Consider the following 23,182-nt stretch of genomic DNA (forward strand, 5'->3'; position numbering starts at 1 on the left):
TATAAAGCAGAAAAAAACGGAATTTAAAAAACTGAGAAGATCGACATATAGCCTTCCCAACATCTTGCAAAGGAAAATATAAACTATGATGAAAACAATTTAAATGTATATGGAAATACTTCTAAAACCTTTTTCTAAAATTGTTAGCAATGTGCTAGCCATATGTTCATACCTCTCTTTCAATAACAGAAATTGGTTTTCCTTTATATTTACCAAATTCACTATTTAAAAATGTAAGTTTGAAGTTACTAATTTACTATCTATAGAATTATAAAGGTCTCAAACACACAAGATGCGAGAGTCTATTTTCAAAATAGGTTTTTATAAACTGTTGAACTTTGGACATATAAAATCCTTGAAAATGTAAAATATACCACTCACAACAAAGAAGTCTATAAGAAAGAAATAATGTCAAGTGTTTTTATTTACCTAATAACTTTTGGGTTTCTTCTGTATCTGATTATGATAGCAAAATTCTTTAGCATTATTGAATTCTTAGATATACTACAAAAACAATTATCTTCTATTCCTTCTGACAATACAGATAGTTACATCAAAGAAATCACAATACCTACATGTTTCTGGTCTTATAACACTTAATCATAATTTATAACTCTGAAATGTCACTGTTATTAAATAATTTAATACCATTTTAAATATATTAGGGGAGTTCACCATTTAAAGGTGGCCTTTGCAAAATGTACCTGTAAGATATAAAGCCACCTTTCTCTCCTGTGATAGGAATTTCCCACCTCCCAATGACCTGTCTATCTGCATTTGCCCACCTCTAACGTTACAGGAATTTCCAGCTTACATTGCTGTAATCTTCCTGCCTCCAGCATTACGTCCTAATATGTCATTGGTCCATCAATCAGTCTGTAAGAATTCTCCTCCGCAATTGGTTCCTCTCAGCTCGTGAAATTCCTATGTCTGTGAGAAACCGTGTGCCATTTCTCTTCTTTTCCTTTTCCCTCTTCCCCCGTGCAGATGTGAATTTGTCTGTGCAAACTAAAGGGTTCCTTGTATGAGACCTGTATCTGTGGAGCATTTCTGGGAGCTAGAGACGAACCATAACTGTGCCCTTTTTTTCACCTAACATCTGGTGCCAAAGACTCGAGGATGGTTTTTTTTTTATGCTGCCTAAGCAGGCAGTACCCCATCCGCAAGCTTCTGTGCCCCCCTTTTACAGGCTCATCTTCCATTTACCTGGAGGCCCAGTTTTCTGCATACAACACCGGACTCTAGAATTGGTGAGTTCCCTTAGGCCCCTGACCAGAAAGACATCTCCGCAGCCTGTGGCACCATGCTGCCATTCCCTCTCACCGCACTGCAGTTTTCCGCCACCCGCGGCTCCTGCCGTGGTGCCCCCCCCTTCTCGTGGCTTCTGCCGCCGGACTGCCGAGGTTTGGAGGTATCCCCATGGTCCCCAGAACTGGTCCTAGTTGCTGAGTGGACTCCTGGGTTTATGGTGCTGAGATTCTTTCTCAGGGTCTGAACCTCTCTCTTATTTCCCGCTGCGTCTCGCTTAAAATTCTGGCCAGGTATTCAGACCCTCTCGGCATATGCCCGGTTAAACATTGGTCTTGGTGATGACCAGCCTTTGTTCTAACCTCTCATTGCCTGCATCGTGGTCTTGGGATGCCGAAATCACTACCCAGGTGGGTCTCAGTTTACCACGGGATTCAGGACATCCACCCCAGCAAACTCACCCCTGAGATGTTTATTGAATCATTTCGAACCCTTTCACCTATTCTCTAAATCAGAGCTAAACTGTCCTTTAGATAGTAAGTCAGAATGGTCTATTTATGACACCCTGAATTCTAGCTTTATACTAGGTAAAATTATATGCCTAATTATACTAGTTATAATTAAGTACATATGTGGGCAACCTGGTGAATGGAAAGAAACCTTTCCCCTTCGTGTTTTTCCTCTCTTTCTTGCTGCTTCTCCTCCCCCTTTTAATCCTTTCTCTTCTAAGTTTAATCCAGCTGATGTCCTTACAGGTCTCCTACTGCAGAAGTTCCTGTTCATTTCTCTCCTTTGCCTCATTCTGTTTCTCCTTCCGCTCCACCATTCAGCCCATCAAGTCCCCCCACCACGTGGTCTCGTACACACATTCTAGCTTCTTTACGGGAGGTGGCTGGTGCGGAGGGAGTAAAACCTGAACACAATCTCTTGGCTAATTCCTTATTTTCAAATCTTTTCTTTCTCTCTCAGCTCTCCCTGCAGGCTCAAGAAATTAAAAGGACCTAAGCATCAAGTTTTTGCTACAACATATTAGCCCCTTTCAGATTCAAATCTCAGTTAAGGGTTACATTAACATGTGAATGAAGAAAGGCGCAGTAGGAAACCAGTTTCAAACCTAAGGGAAAAAAAAGTGTAAAAGTGTCCATTTTAAATTTCTCCTCGGCAACAACTCAGAATACTTTCCTCCCTTTCAACTTTTCTCTCCTTCTCATTTTCTCATGCTTTAATTAATAACCATCATCATTTTTCTTCCAGGACTTTATTTTTCTTAAATGCTGTATTTTGAGCTCACAATTTTGATCCTACAGACCTAGGTTAATAATTTTTGACCAGTTTTTTTATACAACTCTAGAGTTATTTTTGAACACCCATTACATTGCAATGGAAATAAATATTACAAGGCCTTTGCTTTTGTGTTAAATATAAGCACGCATAAAAATTAAAATTTTAAAAATGGATCCAAATATTTTTAAGTCACGTGATTTAATAAGGTTCAATTTAAATTCGGTAAACTAATAAAAGTAAAATGTCCTTAAAATTAACTCACAAGTCTCTAAGTGGTCAAACTAATAAAATATTAATGTTTATAAAATGTCTAACATCAATTTTTCTAGGACTTTTCTTCAACAGGAAATAGACGGCAAATACTAGTGGCACACTTGTCTGATGTCTTGGTTTTTGTACAATAAGCAACATGTAAGGGATTACTCAAATGTGTTTGTTAGAGACATCTGATTAATTTATAAATTTATCCCATGGAGTAACATACTTAAAAACATTATTCTTTGTATATTAAATGTGTTCATATTTTCCAGGTATACAAGCCTTTAAAGCAAAAAATTTATCAAGCTGCTGTTCTCCAAATTAAACTTGTCTGTAATGGTAAACCTATCATTTAATGTTCTATTACCTGTCATCAATAGGGTATATAAAACCTAACATTGCACACATATAAAGATTGCTAAGATTGCTAACATAACTCCTTAGATTCACATTTCCATCAGAGAACAGAACTCCATCTGATCTCAGCTTAATCTTCAAAATCTGTGTTTATATACTCCTTTGCCCCTCACTGAAAAGCCCCACAGTACCTGGCATAAGGCTCTGCCTCACCACCCTGCTACACATTACAATGGCTCCAAAGTAAGCCTGACTTTAACTCATTTAAAGTTGTGTTCAAAAAATGAAATTGGAGAATATCATGCTAAATGAGATAAGCCAATCTCAAAAATCCAAAGGACAAATAATCTCATTGATAAGCAGATGATGACACATAATGCAGGGTGGGAGGGGTGCAAGAATGGAGGAAGGAGGGACTGTATAGTGGGAAAAGAGGTGTGGGAGAGGTGGGGGGAAGGAAAAATAACAGAATGATTCAAACATCATTACCCTATGTAAATGTGTGATTACACAAATGGCATGCTGTTCCTCCATGTACGAACAGAAACATCATGCATTCCACTTGTGTACAATAAAAATAAATGAAAAAAAAAAGTGAGGTCCTCATAAACTCCTTTATGCTTGGACTGGGGTTGTGGCTCAGTGGTGGAGTGATTGCCTAGCAAATGTGAGGCACTGGTTTCAATCCTCAGTACCACATAAAAAAAAAACAAAATAAAGGAATTTTATCTATCAACAACTAATGTTTTAAAAAAACTCCTTTATGCTAAAATAAAGTTTTACCAACCACCTATGCTTACTTATTTCTGTCTGTGTTCTGCTACTCAGTCTCATTCTAAGACTCTATTCTAAGTAGGTGAGTTTGCTGAGCAGGAGAACTCTTCATAAGATACTAGTTATGCAATAATTTTTGTTTGCTCAGAGGCTGAATGGAGGGTATCATGTATAAATTTACAAGTAGCAGTAATTTTTTTTCCTTACCATCTCCATGTTATATTTACTATACATTTCAAAATGAACACTACAAGAAAAATATAAAACCACACACATTGAAATAGCAAGAATTATAATTACACTATAATAAATACTTTTTATGCTCCTATTCTGTAAAATAGGAGATGGACTTTGGTCAATTATTGAAAAGACTTCATTCCTTAGCTTGGTTTGGTTAAAACACTAAAATTACAAGTATATTTTGCTGAATATTTTCTATTAATTTATCTTTTAGATTATTATTCCTCTTTTCAACTGTATCTAACCTGAAATGAAACACCTATTGGGTTCTTAATTTTAGTAACATTTTTTTCTGTTTCAAAATTTCCTTTTTTCTATAGATCCCACTTCTCTAGTAAAATTTTCAATCTCAGCATGCATTTTCATAACTAGATTAGTTATATTGTTTTAATGCTTCTGTAACTCCCAAGTCTGTGTAATCTATATTAAGACTATTTTGATACATTGAACTGTTTCCATTCTTGATTTTTTTCTCTTGGACTTACTGTACACTTAGCAATTTTTTATTAACTGCCAAGCACTCTATGTAAATGATTTTATGAAATGCCTATAGGGAAAATGTAGAGATTCTAGATGCTGTTACCTTCCGCCAAAGAAAATTTAATTCTTTTCTAGAGGAAAGTCGAAGTAGATGAACAGACAACTCAATCCAATCAGGAACAGAGATTGCTTGAGACTGAGTTTGAACACTATTATAAAGATTAACCTGCCTGTGGTTTGTCCTCACTCTTATAATGCAACCCTTCAACAGATTTCACTGTAACCTGAGACAGAACACCAAACTATCAAAAGCTCCATGGAACTTCTCCAGTTGCTTATATTTTATACCCTACTAAGCTTTTGTCCTTTTTCTCTACACAGCTTAAGAGTTAGAAAACACAGGAGAAAACCCAATATAGAATGTGTCTATATCCTTCTCTCCTGAATCTTAACTGACTCAGCAGATCTACAATGTCTTCAAAAGGATTTTAATTTCTTAGCACTTCTAGTAGTTTCAGCAGAAGCTTTAGTCTTCTATAAGTTAATCCATCATAGGCAAAAATGGAGGTTTTGATGTGGATTTAAAGATAACATAACAGATATTTTACCAAGCAAGGAGGTAGTCAATGAAATCAAAAGTTGAATCCAGAAAGAAACCTGTTTAGTATAGGGCTGTCTTAAATGGTATGTCATATCTGACTGTCAAACTTATCGAGCTACCTTCACAGTCAGTCATCAATGCCATTCATTTAAACATACTATATATTTAAGATGAACCAAGCAATGTCACTCCCATCTCTCTAGAAGAGTTTGAAATAAGACTTTACCATAGAGACACTAGAGAGTCCCTGTAGCAAGTCATCCATCATGGCAATTTTGTCAGGCCCAACAAAGTCATCAAGAAGTCTATATTCTACAGAATTCCTAAGAGCTGGTAGCTCATAAACACCAACTTCTTAGCAAACTTTTTAAACCCAGTTGTATGGTTACTGATGTCTAACCAACTACATAGACACGATTTAAGAATCTGGACATATGATTGTTTTTTAATTGGGACCTGCCTATTTCAAAATTTATGTAAACTGGAACCTGCCTATTATTAATAATAATAAATAGAAATAAAATTAAGAAAGTATAACAGAAATGATTTATATCACATATTAACAGATAAATTATATATGGATTCAGTATACATTATAGCATAGAGTCTGGGTATTTGAAACAGCAGTCAACAGCCAGATGTGACTGAGTACCTGAAAGAAATTAGTACAAACTGAGATGTGTCATAAATATAAAATATACATTAAATTTCAAAGACTTAGTAGAAAAAAAGAATATAAAATAATTCAATAATTGTAATGAATATCAAAGAAAAATAAAATAGAAATGGTAGCTGCTGGGGGAAGAAGTGAAAAGAGAATTACTGATTACCTGGTACAGATCTTCAGTTTTACAAAATAAAAAGAATTCTCAGACTCAGATAATGGTGATTGTGGCAAAATAACGTGAAGTATTTTCATAATAACAAACACAAAAATGGTTAAGTCAGTACATATTAAATGCATTAAAAAAAATAAAAACCCTTAGTTGACCAGGACAGTAATAAGCATTTATTTTCTCTAAAAATTTTAACTTTAATAAATTTTAATTGTTCTTCTGATAATGAAGAAAAGTTTCATCGGATATATTTAAGTAAAACACATTACTAAATTAAATCCATCTTTAAGAAAATATTTTAAAAATACATGTTCAAAAGCTTCCCAGAGAGGACAGAAAAAGTCCTTCCCATGTATGAGTTCATTTCTGAGTGAAAAATATTAAGGTTATATGTTTAGCTAAATATTTCCCAAGAATCATATCAATAATGTTAGACTGGAGCTACAGTGGAATAATGAGTTTCAGATATCAGATTCAGATGTAGCAAAAGTGTAAAACATTTGAGTACTCCACATAAAAAGGAGAAGGGAGAAAAATACTAATGACAGAAACAGGAAAACCTTCATTTACATTAGTCCCTTTGAAATAACTTTAATAGTTGCTTTTATTTTATTTTAGTTGAAATAATTTTATTTTAGACAAGCAAGAAAAGCTATTTCAGGATCTACTAATTTAAAGCAAGCAGCTGTATACAGATAACAAAAGCAACAACTCGTTACAGCTCAGCACACAGCATCCAAAGCAAACAGACTAGCCCCTGAATACAATTACATTTTAAGGGAATTGTGACAACAAAATATGTTCCTAACATGAAGATCTGTACAATATTGAAAGAACTCAAATGATGTCTTGATATGAACCATACATCCCAGTGACTTAATGTTTTTAATTATATGGTTCCACTGTGGGGATTTGGGGATGTTTTGGTAGAAAAAAATGAATAATAGAGGGGGTGAAGTGGTCCAAAATAACCACTGAGTCTTTTGCACTGCAGCTTTTATTTATGAGATATACTTATTTTTTTATGCCAGAGTGGCTTAAAAAAAAAAAACAAATTGAAAATATATTTTGTTTATAATATATAAACATTTAGGAATTGAACAGCATGAGAATTTTTGAACTACATAAATAAGTTCAGTATTGATACATGGGAAAGGGCTATCACTGAGCAATATATAGTGCAGAAGACATTTCTAACATGGGTTTCTGAAAGTTCTTAAAGAGATTGATCAAAATCATAATATAGCACAAATGTGATTCAATAAATATGGCACTAAAAATTTCTTAACTGAAAGTTTTAAGTATTTTACATGAGTCCAAATTAATTTAGTTTCTTGTTTTATTTAAACATACTCTTTTATGTGGTACATTAGAACATTCTAACTCAGTTTGCAAGAAATTCACACTAGAGTTTTGCTTTGTTTTTTATTCCCCTTCAACAATTGAAGACTGAACAATACTAAATATTATGGCACTGTTTACTTGGACAGAGTATGTCATCCAAATTCTCTTTAATAAGCAATAATGAATGCTATGTTTTCTCTTATAGAATAATCACAGATGATTCATTACTTGTTAAATGCACATGCTTAAGATGAACTATTACTCATAACTTTCACATGTCATAATTTTTCAGAATATAAATATATTAAGATCATATATAAAATGAAATAATACAGGAAAGATGAATGCAAACAAGAAAACATAAAATTGTAATGGTACTGGTTCTGAAATATTCTATTATTATTTTACAAGATAGTTACCAAGGTGAGGATATTTTTTTCATAAATATTTTAGCTTCCTATTTTCTCTGTAAAATTTTGCATATTTGTTGAGTATTCATTTAGTGCACAGAGACATTAAAATATTCATGTGTGTCTTCTATAGTAGATAAACTTACTCAATTGTTTTAAAAACATTTTTCTTGGATGTTTCCTTAACTTTCCCCCCAAAAAATCTCATAAAAATTAAAGTAAGCCTTCTCAAAATGAAAGATGATATCAAGTTCACAACACTGTCAAGTAATTTACACATAACAGTTAATTATTTCCAGGCTACTTAATTCATTTTTCTGATCATCAATAGCTCAGCAAAAGGTAGACTAGAATATCTTTTGAAAGCAATCTTCAGCTCTCACCACTCAAGGAAGCACATTTGGGTTTCCTTGATAAATGGTCTGAAAAAGTTCTTATATAATCTTTTACTTCTCTTTGTATGACATTCGGATATACCACTTCAGTATTCTACATTTGACCTGTCAACTAAGAAACAACATAAACTCCATGGGAGCTGCTGGCCGTGGACATAGTAGAACTTAGAAAGGGTGACTGAGGGAAAGCCCCCTGGAAACGTGGTAATAAAAAAGAGTCATGCTGCTGTGGTGAGGGAGACTTCAAGAGATGGAATATCTGGCAGAGGGGAATGAACAAAAATGAAGATGGGTTTATGTGGGAAAAGATATATAATTGGAAAACTAGGAAGAAGTTAGAAAGATGGACAGGACATTAGAATTTTAGAAAATAGTGTCAAGATTTCAGTGTGTCATATGTGTCTAATTTTCACAAGAAGGTTCATGGATTTTCACACCATTTTAATAAAAAAGGAGAGCTCTATAAATGTATTTCTTAGTGTGGCTGAGTCTCTTCATCCCTATCTCTAGCACATACACAGAGACACTTATAAACTCTAGACAAAGGAACAAAAGGAATCCTACCTGAAAACACTGCAAAAAGACTGTCAGGACATAGAATAAAGGTCCATTTAACACTTTGAAAAAGGCAATATCATGGAATTGGGATGGGAACAGGTTTTCCTTCCTCTTTTTGCTTGAGGAGAGGCCACAGGGTGGAGGGGGTAAAAACACCTTTAAGAAACCTGTATCCTGGGCTTATGAAGACCCAGAAAACAGAGGGTTAATTCCCAGATCATAGAAAGTGAGAGGTAATACCAGAAAGAAGAAAACGTATTAGTGGGGACCCCAATTTTGTGAATACCTTCTGCCCACATCTGTAATGACTGAAGGAGATGTTTGTGGGCACCTTGGAAACAAATAAAATCTAACAGAACTGAGATCTGAAGATCCATGAAGAAGAAGTTTCTGATGACTGACCTAATGATAACTTTAGGAATCTAAACTGTTGAGGCTAAGTCATGAACAGAACATGGCAAATGTGTCTGTGCATGTTTTGGGGATGTGTATAAAACAGGTGATCCAGGGAATTGGAAATTGCCTTATGAAAACAAATTAAAAATGAGTTGTAACTCAAAACGATAGGAAATAAAAATCATATCTCAATAACATTGAATATAAATGCCATCTGTCATCAATCAAAAGACACAGTCTTCAGCTGGAAAGTTAGCTCAGTTGGTAAAGTGATTGACTTACAAGCACAGGGACCTGGGTTTGATTCCCAGAACCACACACACAAAAAGACATAGTCTGTAAGATTGGACTAAAAAGGAAGACCCAACAATATGCTATCTCCAAAAGACTCTCCACAAGGGCAAAGGCATTTACAAGTTAGGGTATAAGGATGGAAAACAAATATCATTCACTTGGAACTCATATAAAAGGAGGCATTAATATAATTATATAAGATAGAGTGGACTTCAAGTCTAAGTTAATCAAAAGGAACAAAGGATGTTGTATCATACTGCTTAAGGAAATTATACATAAATAAGACATACAAATTATAAATATTCGTGCCCCCCAAAATGGAGCATCTACATATATCAAACCTTTTTCAATTTCAAGAATCAAATAAACCAAAACACAATAACACTGGGTGATTTTAATATATCCCTATCAACAACTGATAGATCCTCCAACCAAAAATAAAAAAAGAAGGTTAAGAAATGTACAATACAATTAATAATTCAGACAAAAATAATATATAGAATATTTCATCAATTAGTGACCAAATACACTTTTTTCTCAATAGTACATGGATCTTTCACTAAAATATATCATATTTTAAACTACAAAGCAACTCTGTGTAAATGCAAACTATAGCTCTAATACCTTGGATTATATCAGATCATAAAAGAAGGAAATGAGAAATCAATGATAAAATAAAAAAGAGAGGCTACCCTGACAACTGCACAATAAATATTACACTATTGAAAAGTTAATGAATAGCTGAAAAAAATCAGTGATAAAATTTTAAAAATACATAGAGGTAAATGAGAAAAGTGACACAGCATATCACAATTACTGGGACACTATGAAGAAACTTCTAACCGGAAAGATTATTGCATTGAGTGCATTTGATAAAAGAATAGAAAATTCCAACTAAATAACCTAAAATTATATCTCAAAGCCTAAGAAAAGAACAAATCTATACCAAAACAGTAGAAGACAGAAAATAATTAAAATCAGTACCAAAATCAATGAAGTTGAAACAGAAATTCAAAGTCAATGAAACAAAAAGTTGCTTCTTTGAAAAATTAATAAAATTAATAAACACAGCTGAGTTAGAGAAAAAAGGAGAGAAAATTCAAATTACTAAACTTTATGATGAAAATGAAATAGCACCACAGACACTACAGAAATGCAGATGAGAGAAACTATTGTGAAAATCAATAATTTCATAAAATAGAAAATCACAAAGAGATCAACAAATTTCTAGAGAAATATGACTTATGCAAATTAATGTAGGAGAACACAGAATATAAAAACAATGAATATAAGAGCAATGAAATAGAAGATGCCATTGAAAGCCTACCACACACATACAAAAAAGGACCAAATAGATTCTCAGGCAAGGCCTTCCAGATCTTCAAAGAAAGAATTTACCCCATTTTTTCTCAAATAATTCTGTGAAACAGAAAACGCAGAACACTTCAAAATTCATTCTATGATCCTAATTTCACCCTGATATCAAAACCAAAGGTCAAGGAATGAAAACTTCAGACTAATATCCCTGATGAATATAGACACAAAACTTCTAATAAAAATACTGACAAATTCCATACAATATCATATTAAAAATGATAGAGTAACATGACCAAGTGAGTTTCATGCCAGGAAAGCGAGGATGGTCCAACATACAGAAATCAATAAAATAATTTATCACATCAATAGATTAAACACAATAATTACATGGTTATCACAATAGACAAAGAAAAAGCATTTGACAAAATTCAGCATCCAATCATGTTCTATACTCTAAATAAATTAGGGGTAGTTGGAAAAATCCTCAATATTATAAATGCTATATATGCTAAACACAAGGCCACTATAATTCTAAATGGATAAAATTTAAATTTTTTCCTGCAGAAAGTGGAACAAGACAGGGATGCCCTTTTTTACCACTTCTATTCAACTTAATGCTTACAAACCTCACTGGAACAATCAAATGAAAGAGTGAAATTAAAGTGACGTGAATAGGAAAAGAACTTAAATTATCTCTTATTTGTCAATGTCATGATTCTATATTTAGAAGACCCAAGAACTTCACCAGAAGGCTTCTAGAAATTATTAACAGATTATGCAAATTAAAGGGATATAAAATTAATACCCATAATCCAATTGTTTCTACATATCACTGATGAATCAGCTTAAATGAAATTAGGAAACTCCCATTCACAATAGGCTCAAAAAATGTTCAAGTTTCAATCTAACAAAAGAGGTGAATGACCTCTACAAAGAAAACTACAGGGCTGGGGAAGATAACTCAATTGGTAGAGTGCTTATCTGGCAAGCACAAGGACCTGGGTTTATCCCCAGCACCACAAAAAAAAAAAAAATAATAATAATAATAATAATAATTAAAAAAATAATTGAAGACGTTAGAAGTTGGAAAGATCTCTCATGTTCTCAGATAAGCAGAATTAATATCCCAAAATGGCCATACTACCAAAAGCATTATAGAGATTTAATTTAATTCCTATAAATACTCCAATGATTTTCTTCATAGAAATAGAAAAGTCAATCATGAAATTTATTTGGAAAAACAAGTGAACCTGAATAACTAAAGCAATGCTTATTAGAAAAGTGAAGCAGGAGGCAACACAATATTATGCCTTATGTTATACTACAGAGCAATAGTAACAAAACAGCAAGTTTTGGCACCAAAGCAGACATGAAGACAAACAGGACAGAAAACACAGAAACAAACCTACATATATGCAGTTAACTCATTCTAGAAAAACGTTCCACAAACACATAACTCTTCAGCACATGGTGCTGGATAAATTGGAAATCCATGCAGAGTAAAATGTATCCCCTCTCCTTCAGCGTGCACAAAACTCAACTCACTTTAGGTCAAGGACCTAGACATTAGAAGAGATTGTTTACCTCATAGAAAAAATAGAGGACAAATTGTCCACCATTTTAGCATAGGAACTAACATCCTCAACCAGACTTCTAAAGCACAAAAGGTAAAATCGAGAATCAAAAAATGCATGACATCAAACAAAATTCCTCACAGAAAAGAAAACAAGAATATGATCAGAATGCCTACAGAATGGGAGAAATCTTTTCCACCTGCACTTCAGGAGAGCATTAAACTCTAGGATATATAAAGAACTCAAAATACTTAACACACACACACACACACACACACACACACACACATACAATAACCCAACTATTAAATGGGCAAAGGAATTTAGCAGGCACATCACAGAAGAAATACAAATTATCAACAAATATATGAAAAAATGTTCAATATCTCTAGCATTTAAAGAAATGCAAATCAAATCTACAATGAGATTACCTCCCACTCCAGTAAAAATTGCAAATTTCAAGAATACAGGTAATAATGTTGGTGAGAATGTGAGGGATAATGCTCACTCATACATTGCTGGTGGTACTGCAAATTGGTGCAACCACTTTGGAAAGCAGCATGGAGATTCCTCAAGAAACTTGACCCAGTTATCACACTCCTCAGTATATATACAAAACTAGTTTACTAGAGTGATGCAACCACAGCAATTCTTATAGGAGGTCACTTTGAAGAACATAGCTATGGAATCACACTACGTGCCCCTCAACAGATGAATGGATAAAGAAAATGTGGTATATATAAACAGTAAAATATTACTCTACCATAAAGAAGAATGAAATTATGGCATTTGAGAGTAAATAGGTGGAACTAGAGACTATCATACTAAGTGAAATATACCTGTCTCAAAAATCCAAAGGTTAAATATTCTCTCTGATATGTGGTTTCTAACACATAAGGGGTGGGAAGGGGATAACAAGTTTATTATATTAGACAAAAGAAATGAATGTAACAAGTGGCATGGGGATAGAACATTCAAATGAATTGAACATAACTTTCTTATGTTCATCTATGAATACACAACCAGTGATCTTCCACATCATGTTGAACCACAAGAATGGGATCCTAATTAGAATAAGATATATTCCATTCATCTATAATATCTCAAAATACAGTGTGTATATATATATATATACATATATATGTATATATATATGTGTGTGTGTATACACATACACACACACACACACACAAACACACACATGTATCTTACATTATCTTTTTCCATTCATTTGTTGAATGGCATCTAGGTTGGTTCCATAGTTTAACATTTGTGAATTGAGCTGTTATAAACATTAATATGAATGTGTCACAGAAGCACATTGATTTTAAGCCTTTTGGGTATAAATCAAGGAGTAGAATAACTGGTTCAATTCTAAGCTTTCTGAAGTATCTACATACTACTTTCCATATTGGTTGCACCAATTTGCATTCCCACCAGCAATAAATGAGTGTATCATTCCCCCACATCTTCACCAACATTTATTGTTGTTTTTATTATTGATAATTGCCATTCTAATTGGAGTGAGATGAAATCTTATTTTTTTTTTTTTTTGTAGTGCTTGGGATTGAACCCAAGGCCTTGTGCTTGTGAGGCAAGCACTCTACCAACTGAGATATATCCCCAGCACAAAATCTTAGTTTTTTTATCTGCATTTCTCTAAATGCTAGAGATGTTGAACATTTTTCATTTATTTGTTCATCAATTGTATATCTTTTTCTGTGAGATGTCTGTTCAGTTCCTTAGCCCATTTATTGATTGGAGTATTCATTTCTGTGTGTGTGTGTGTGTGTGTGTGTGTGTGTGTGTGTGTGTATGCTAAGTTTTTTGAGTTCTTTATATATCCTAGAAATTAATGTTTTATCTGAGATGCGTGTGGTAAAGATTTTCCTCTAATCTGTAGGCTCTCACTTCACATTATTGGATTTTGTCTTGTGCTGAAAAGAAGCTTTTAGTTTAAGTCCATCCCATCTATTGATTCTTCGTTTAACTTCTTGTGCTTTAGGGGTCTTTGTAAGGAAGTCAGGTCCTTGGCTGTCATGGTGAAGATTTGGACCTAATATTTCTTCTAGTAGTCATAGATTCTTTGTTCAAGTGCCTAAGTCTTTGACCCACAGTGAGTTGAATTTCATGCAGGGTGAAAGATAAGGGTTCAATTTCATTTTGTTACATGTGGCTTTGCATTTTCCCAACACTATTTGTTGAATAAGCTATATTTTCTACAGTGGATATTTTTGGCACCTGTGTCTCATATGAGATACCTGTATTTATGTGGGTTTATCTCTGTGTCTTCTTTTCTGTACCATTGATCTACATGTCTGTTTTGTTGCCAATTCCATGCTATTTTTATTAATATAGCTCTGTAGTATAGTCTGAGGTCTGGTACTGTGATGTCACCTGCCTCACTTTTCTTGCTACAGATTGATTTGACTATTATGGGTTTTATTTTTCCAAATGAATTTCATATTGCTTATTCTAGTTCTATGAAGAATGTCTTTGGGATTTTAAAAGAATTGCATTAAATGTGGCAGAGTCTGTGGTGGCTTTGTGAGCAGTTGCAGCTCCCAGAATAAAAACCTCTGGGCATCTGCCATGAAAAATATTTAAGAAGTGACTAGTGTCATATGTTGCTAGTCAGCAAGTCAAAAAATAATTTTTTTTACTCTATAGAGTAATATCTTACATATTATTTACTATATGTGTGTGTATGTTTTTAATTCACTTGATAAACAGATTTAAGTACAAATTCACATGATTATCTCAACAGAAGCAGAAAAGTGTTCTGAAAACATCCAGCAACCATTCATCTTTAAAACTCTAGAGGAACTAGTGACAAGGGAATTTCTCCAAAATTATAAAAGCTGAATATGAGAAACCCAATGCTAACATTATAGTGCATGGAGAAAAATTAAAGCATTTTCTCTAAAAAAAAAAAAAAAAAGAAAAGAAAAGAAGAAAACAAGGATACAAACTCTCACCACTCTTACTCAACTTGAAATTCAAGCTAGAGAAATCAGTCAAGATAAGAAATCTAATGGCATATACATAAAAAAGTTACTTGTCTCTTTTAATGATGACATGAACCTTAACTTAGAAGATTTAAAATGCTACATTAGTGAATATATAGAGATGATAAACAAATTGACTAAAAGAGCTAGATATAAGAATAACATACATAAATCAATAGTATTCCTATATTGTGAAATTTAGCCTATTACAAAAGAAATTGGGAAAAAGTATCTCAATCACAGTACCCTAAAAATTACTTGGAAAAAAATCTAACCTATGAGGTGAAAGATGTCAACAATAAAAACCACAGAACACTGAATTTAAAAAATTGGAAGCAGATCTTAGGAGACGGAAATACTTCCCATGTCATTGAATAAGCAGGATTAATGTCAAAATTTCCATACTACCTACAGCAGTAAATAGATTCAATACAACCCCAATCAAAATATCAATGGCCTACTTTACAAGATACATTGACAAAAAAGCAGTTCTAAAATTTATTTGGAAAATTAAGAGACATAGAATATCCAAAGCACCCTGAATGAAAAAAAAAAAAAAGAATGCTGAAAGCATCAAAAAAGAAACAGATAATCAAATTTGTTGTAGAGCTTTTGTATTCAAACTGTATTACCAAAACAGACTTTAAGACCAATGAAATAGAAAATACAGAAAAAAATCACATAGATACAGTGACCTGATATGTGACAATGGTGCCAAAAGGATATGTTGGGGGAAGGAGATACTTTTAAATGAATGATGCTATGAGAATTAGATACCCATATTTAGAAAAAAATAAAACTTGATCCCTACCTCTCATCCTGCACTAAAGCCAATTCTAGTGGATCAAAGATTTAGAAATTAAACCAGAAAGACTGGAAGTGCTTAAATAAAATGTAGGTCCAAGACATCAACATATTGAGAAAAGCATCAACTGCCTTAATAAGACTTCAAAGCATAAAAAATAAAACCAAGAATCAATAAGTGGGATTAAATCAAATTTCAAAACTTCTGCCCAACAAAGGAAAAAAAATGTGAATAATCTACCAATGTGATAAAATCTTTTTCACCTCCTCCTAATGACAGGAAATTAATAAACAGAATACAAAACAACTAAAATAATATGAACCTCCTCAATTAGTATATGGGCAAAAAATCTAAACAGACATTGCTTAAAATAAGAAACATGAGTGGCCAACACATATGTGAAAAAATGTTCAACATGTCTAGAAATCAGTGAAATCCAAGTCAAAATTACATGGATGAGAATCTATTATTATTGTTTCCTTGCTCTTTTCCTATACCTCAATAACATTATTACATTTAAAAAGAACTAAATAGAGATTTTTATCTCACTTCACTCATAATAGGAATTTTCAAGATTAATGTGGGGTGTCCACATATCATAGAGAACATTTCTTGATGAACATAGATATAGTATTCTCAATAAAACATGACAAATTATATTAAAAAGTGAAAAATGTATGCACATGATCAAATGGAGTTCTTCCCAAGGCTGCAAGTTTCTTTAAACATCTGGAAATCAATAAACATAATCCATCACATCATTAGACTTAAAGACAAGAATCACATGATTACCTCAATAGCTGCAGGAAAAAGCATTGGCAAAATGCATAATACATTCATGTTCAAAACACTAGAAAAAATAGTGTAGAAGGAGCATAACTCAACATTGTAATAGCTATATACACCAACTCTACAACTAACAGCATTCTAAACAGAGAAAACTGAAACCATTACCTCTAAAAAGAGGAACAAGAAAAGTATATCCACTTTTGCAATCTATTCATCATAGTCCTAGAATAGCTACTCAAATCAATTAGTCAAAAGAAAGAAATTAAAGAATACCGTTAGGAAAAAAGTGCTAAACCTATCCCTGCTTGTTAACAGCATGATCCTAGATTTACAAGACCCCAAAAATCCACCAGAAAACTTGTAGTACTCATAAATTAAATCAGAAAATTAGCAGGATTCAAAATTTACACTCATAAATCAGTTGTACACCTATACTCCAAGAAAAATGAGCTGAAAGATAAATTAAGAAAACTAACCCATTCACAATAACCCCTCAAATACAAATAAATAAAATACATGAGAATCAATCTATCAAAAGAAGTGAAAGACCTCCATAGTAAAAAAAAAAAAATACACTAAGTGAAGAAATTGAGGAAGACCTCAGAAAATGGAAGAACCTCTAATGTTATAGGATGGGCAGAATTATTATTGCCAAAATGGCCATAGTACCAAAAGCACTATACAGACACAGTAAATTCCATCAAAATTCCAATGACCTTCTTCATGGAACTAAAAAAATAGCAGATATAAAATTCAATCATAAAAATAAAAATCGCAGAATAGTTAAACAATTCTTAGCAAGAAAATTGAAGCAGAAGGTATCATGTTACCAGATTTATACTCTAGAGCTATAGTAACAAAACAGCATGGTATTGACACCAAAAGAGACAAGAAGACAAATGGAGTAGAATAGAAGGCAAAGAGACAAACCCACATGAATACAGTTATCTCATATTAAACAAAGGCACCAAAAGCATGCATTGGAGAAAAGTAGCCTCTTCAACAAATGGTGCTGGAAAAATTGGAAATACATATGTAATATGTTGAAAATTAAAACTTTCTCTCTCACTACACAAAACTCAACTCAATGTGGATCAAGGGCATAGTACTAGATCTGCAATGCTGCACACACTGGAAAAAAAAAATTGTTAGACCAACAATGAAACATCGGTGCAGAAACTGACTCATCAAAAAGGTACTTAATACACAAAAATTAAAATCAAAAGACAAGGGCTGGGAATATAGTTCAGTTGGTAGAGTGCTTGCCTAGTAAGCACAAGTTCCTGGGTTTAATCCCTAGTACTGAAAAAAAAAATCAAGACAATAAATGTGATTGCATCAAACTAAAATCTTCTTCATAGCAAAAGACACAATCAAGAGCATAAAGAGATACCTATACATTGGGGGAAAAAAACCTTTTATATCTGCTTTTCAGATAGGATGATAGTTTCCAGAACAAACAATAATTCAAAGCTTAATACAAAAAATCAATAAAGGACAAAGGAATTGAAGAGAAACTTTAGAGAAGAGGAAATACAAATGGGAAACAAATATGTGAAAAAATGTTCAACCTCTCTTGCTATTAGAATAATGCAAATTAAAACCACACTGAAATATCGCATCACTTAGAATGGCAATTTTCAAGAACAAAAGTAACAATAAATTTCATGAGCTTGTGAGCACATGGGGAACAGGATTCATTCATACATTGCTGGTGGAACTGCAAATTGTTGCAACTACCCTTAAAAGCAGTATGAATATCCTCAAAAACTAGGAATGGAGCCACAATTTGACCAAGATATCCCACCCGTTGGTACACAAAGTAGTTAAAATCAGCATATTAAGTGATGAGCCCACATCAATGTTTAAAGCAGCTCACCTTGTAATAGTTAAGCTATGGGACCAACTAGGTTGCCCTTGAACAGATGAACGAATAAAGAAAATGTGGTACATATACATCCTGGAGTGTTACTTGGGCATAAAAAAGAATGACATAAAAAAGATTGAAGTTATGACATTTGACAGTGAATAGACAGATCTGTAGACTATCAATGCTAAGTGAAATAATCCAATTCCAAAAGTCAAAAGTTGAATATTTTCTCTGATATGTGGAAGCTAAACAATGTTACAGAGGTCATAGGGGAATAATGGAAATTCAGTAGATTAGACAATGTGGAATGGGTGGAAGGCAGGGGGATAGGAAAATTAAAAAGAATGGAATAAAACTAGCATAATTTTCCTATGTATATATATATGAAAACAACACACTGAACCTCATCACCAGGTACATCCACAGAGTGGGGTTCTAATTAGAATAGGATATATTTCATGCTTGTAAAATTATATCAGAATGGATTTTACTGTCATAGCAAAAAGAACAAACAAATGAATATATAAATAAATAAATAAATAATAAATAACAAATATTAATAAATAGAAGAAAGACCAATAGAATGGATGAAAGGCAATAGGGAAATTAAAAGAAAACCTAATAGGGAAAATCTGGGGATTGACTTGGAACAATTATATTCTGTGCTTGTGCAATTATGTCAAAATAGAACAGTTTTATGTATAATTGTAATGCATTAATAAAATTTTTTTAAATGTAACTCTGTAAGTGGGAGCTTATCTTGATAAACATGAAATTCTAGTTGGATGTGGAGGAGAGAATAAAGACAGTAGGAAATTAAAGAATGGAAAGAATGGGAGAGCTTAAAGGAATCTGGGGTTCTACAAAGAAAAACTTAATAGAAACATCCATAGTTTTCATTGAATTTTGCCATAAAAAGTCACTGGAGAAGGAGGAGAGAGGACAGTTATAAAACTTTTATCAATAAAATTAAAAGACTGTATCAATGGGGAAAATATTTTAGTAAATTGAACACTAATATTATTTCAGAAAAAGGATGTTTTCATATGGAAATACAGACATGAATACAACAATTATGTATGCATTGTGGTATGATTTATTTAAAGGGAGAGTTTTGAATACTAATACTTAAAATCATGAAAAATTTTAATGAAAATCAGTGTCAATAATTTGACAGTTTCTCCCTTTGGATGTATATGTAAATTTTTACCATAAAGTAAGATCACTGTACAGTGAATTTAAATAGAGTATGAGCTACTTTTTCATTAATACCACATGAATTGTTTAGCACACAGATAAATAATTTCTGAATTTTACATGACATTCAGATGAGGTCAAACACTGTTATATGTAAGGATCACCTCTTAGGTTTTATATATTCTCTTTAGACTTTAGTGCTTGTGCCCCACTTTGCTAATGAGCAAAAGACAATGTCGTTTTTCACAGGATCCCACAGTTGGTTCAGACTGACAAAGATAGTCTGTAGAAATTCAGCTATCACACTAATTCTTCTGTTTTTTTTTTTTTTTTTTTTGGTTTCTTATACCATCTTATTTTGCACTAAAAGATTAAAAGTCAAGCATGTATGATGGTAAATTAAAGAGGTTTTACATTGAACATCAGTGTTAATATTCCAGAAACTACATTACAGAGTGAGTAAGAGAGAGCTATTTCACACAACTTATATCATATTAAGGGATTAAGGAAAGTCTTCTGTAGAAATCATGTTACTCCTCACATACTAATCAGCATCAGTGTCCAGGCGGGCCATCACAGTCTTCTGACACTCATCACTGACAAACTCCTTTGTCCAATGGGACCATGTGAGGGAACACACAGTGGGGTGTATTAGAGAACCAGGAAAGCCCTGAAGCATCTATAGCATTGTCTTTGCCTTTGAACTGCTCTAGGCAAGACATAAAAGGGAAAAAAAAAAAGCTGAAGCAAGAAGGAACAGTATTGCTACTGTATTGCTAATTGCTCCTGGTTATAGAGAAGCCATGCCTATTGCTCATTTGTAAAAATTCCACTAAATTTCACTATTCCTTTTTTTTTTTAAAAATCTTACTGGAAAATTTGAATCAAAAATGCTTCGTCTGGCTGGAAGTTTGAATCTTTGCCTTTGTACAAAATTTATGTTCATGAAATGAACATTTTTGCTGAAAGAAGTTTCTATTAAAGAGAAAATAACATCACCACTTGGATTCTGGGACACAGCCAGGAGGCTGGGTCCTGCTGCTGCATCTTTTGCGATACTTCTTCCGTGAGGAAAGCTCTAGGAGGTTGGATGTGGTGACACAGTCCTTTGATTCCTGAGTCAGGAGTTCAGTGTCTTGAAGATGCTCATATATATTTCATAGGGATATTTATGCTGCACAAAGAGAAAAATCTAAATGTAGACTTCAGGCTGCAAATTTCCATGACCATTTTTGCTATGAACTGAAATGGACTGCAGTTTATTCCTGGGATTTTTTGCTGTAAAGAATTTTTTGATGTCTGAATTAACCCCTGGTTTACTCTTACAGTTGGAGACAAGTAAAATGCAGTAGCCCTTTCTAAAAATTTTTACGTGGAGTGGGAAAAGTAGAGAAGAAAAAGAAATCTTTAAAGAATTTTGTTGAAATGATTTTGCAGATAAATTTGCATCATAGTTGACTCTAGTATTCATCTAAAAACATTTAAAAGTGTTCTAGTTTTACACATAGCCAACAATATTCATTTAACTTTAGAAAATCCTTGTTCTCTTTTGGCCTCAATTCCATGATTTAAAGAATTTACCCTACCTATATAAAGGAACTTTAAGGATCAAATACATAAAATTTAGTGACAAATATTGTTTACACATTTGGAAGAAGACACTATATATGTGAAGCATCACTCTTAACATCATCCATCTGCAAGAGATGTTATATGATTTTATTAATTACATAATAAGAGTGACTCAAGAGCACTTGGACTGGTATGCTTGATTTATGCCTTCCTCCCTGAGACTGGTGTCCACAGGCAATAATCAGAAGAAAGAATGAATAGAATTAGAAACAGAGAAACAGATGCAAAGATAAATTTACTAACTAGAAATACTAAGATCTAGAGATCTGTAACAGTGTGAATTTCACTCTACTGTTCTCCCAGTAAATGCACCCTCCTCATATAATCCTCATGTATTTTAATCCTGGCAAACTTTTAGGTATACAGGTTGAGTCACCTACTATTCTTAACTTTGAGTGTTACTTCATAAATCTTTACTCTTCCTTACCACATGGTGCAGGCATGTAAAAATGTGCTCTAAATATTTACACATTACAGTAATTTTTAGGGTTAAAAACAAAAATGGCTTCTATAACAGCAATACACAAAATTTATTTATCTAAGTTAGCTAAGATGTGTCCTAGTATATTCAATAAGAGCTTGTAATAAAGTTTGAAACTGCTGTAATTTGTCGCTATCTATCTCCTTTTAGTTTAGTAAAATATTTTACATTCATACTTAATTTTGGTGTTTTAGTAGTGAATTTGTTTTTGATTTTAAGTAGCTCTTTCATCATCATTCATTTTTAATGATGATAAGATCAAGAGAATAAATGAAATTCCATCAATTTTTTGTTATTATTCATGTATGACAACTCTCTCTATTCTAAGCCTGAGCATTGGAATGCATGGCAATGTTCAGAGGAACATTTGGTTTTATATTACACAGATCACTATAAACATTCTGGATAATTCAAGAGTGACATTGCCAGCAAGGAGATGATTATATCGGATGATGCATATGATATTCTTCATACAATTTCTAGCAGATAGTAAGCATTTTAAATTGCTAACACATTGTAATTATTACTTTTGTCATTTCAAGAGCTCTAAAAGACACAGTCACTTATTTTAATTGAAATATTTCTTTTCAGTACACTGGACAAAATTATTTATCAGAAAATTTGTTATGTGTATATAAGCAATATTAATCTCACATGTTAATATATGAACACAGCATAATTTGTTAGGTTTTATTGCCCAGTACTTCCTCACATCCCCCCATGCCCTGTTCCTCTCTGTCCCTATTCTCTACTTTATTGACCTTACTAATATATTCATGAGAGTCACGACAATTTTTTCTTTCCTGTCCAACATCAGCAAATGAGAGAAAGCATTTAACCCCTGAATTTCCGAGGCAGGTTTATTTAACTTAACATGATATTCTCCACTTCCAGTCATTTACAAACAAAAAACAAAATTCCATGCTTCCTTATGACTGCACAAATCTCCATTGTGCATATATACATATATATACCTCACATTCTTTATCCATTTATCTATTGGCAGGCACATTGATGGTTCTATAGCTTGGTTA

The sequence above is a fragment of the Sciurus vulgaris genome, assembly GCF_902686455.1.
Source record: "Sciurus vulgaris genome assembly, contig: HiC_scaffold_629_arrow_ctg1, whole genome shotgun sequence".
Taxonomy (NCBI): domain Eukaryota; kingdom Metazoa; phylum Chordata; class Mammalia; order Rodentia; family Sciuridae; genus Sciurus; species Sciurus vulgaris.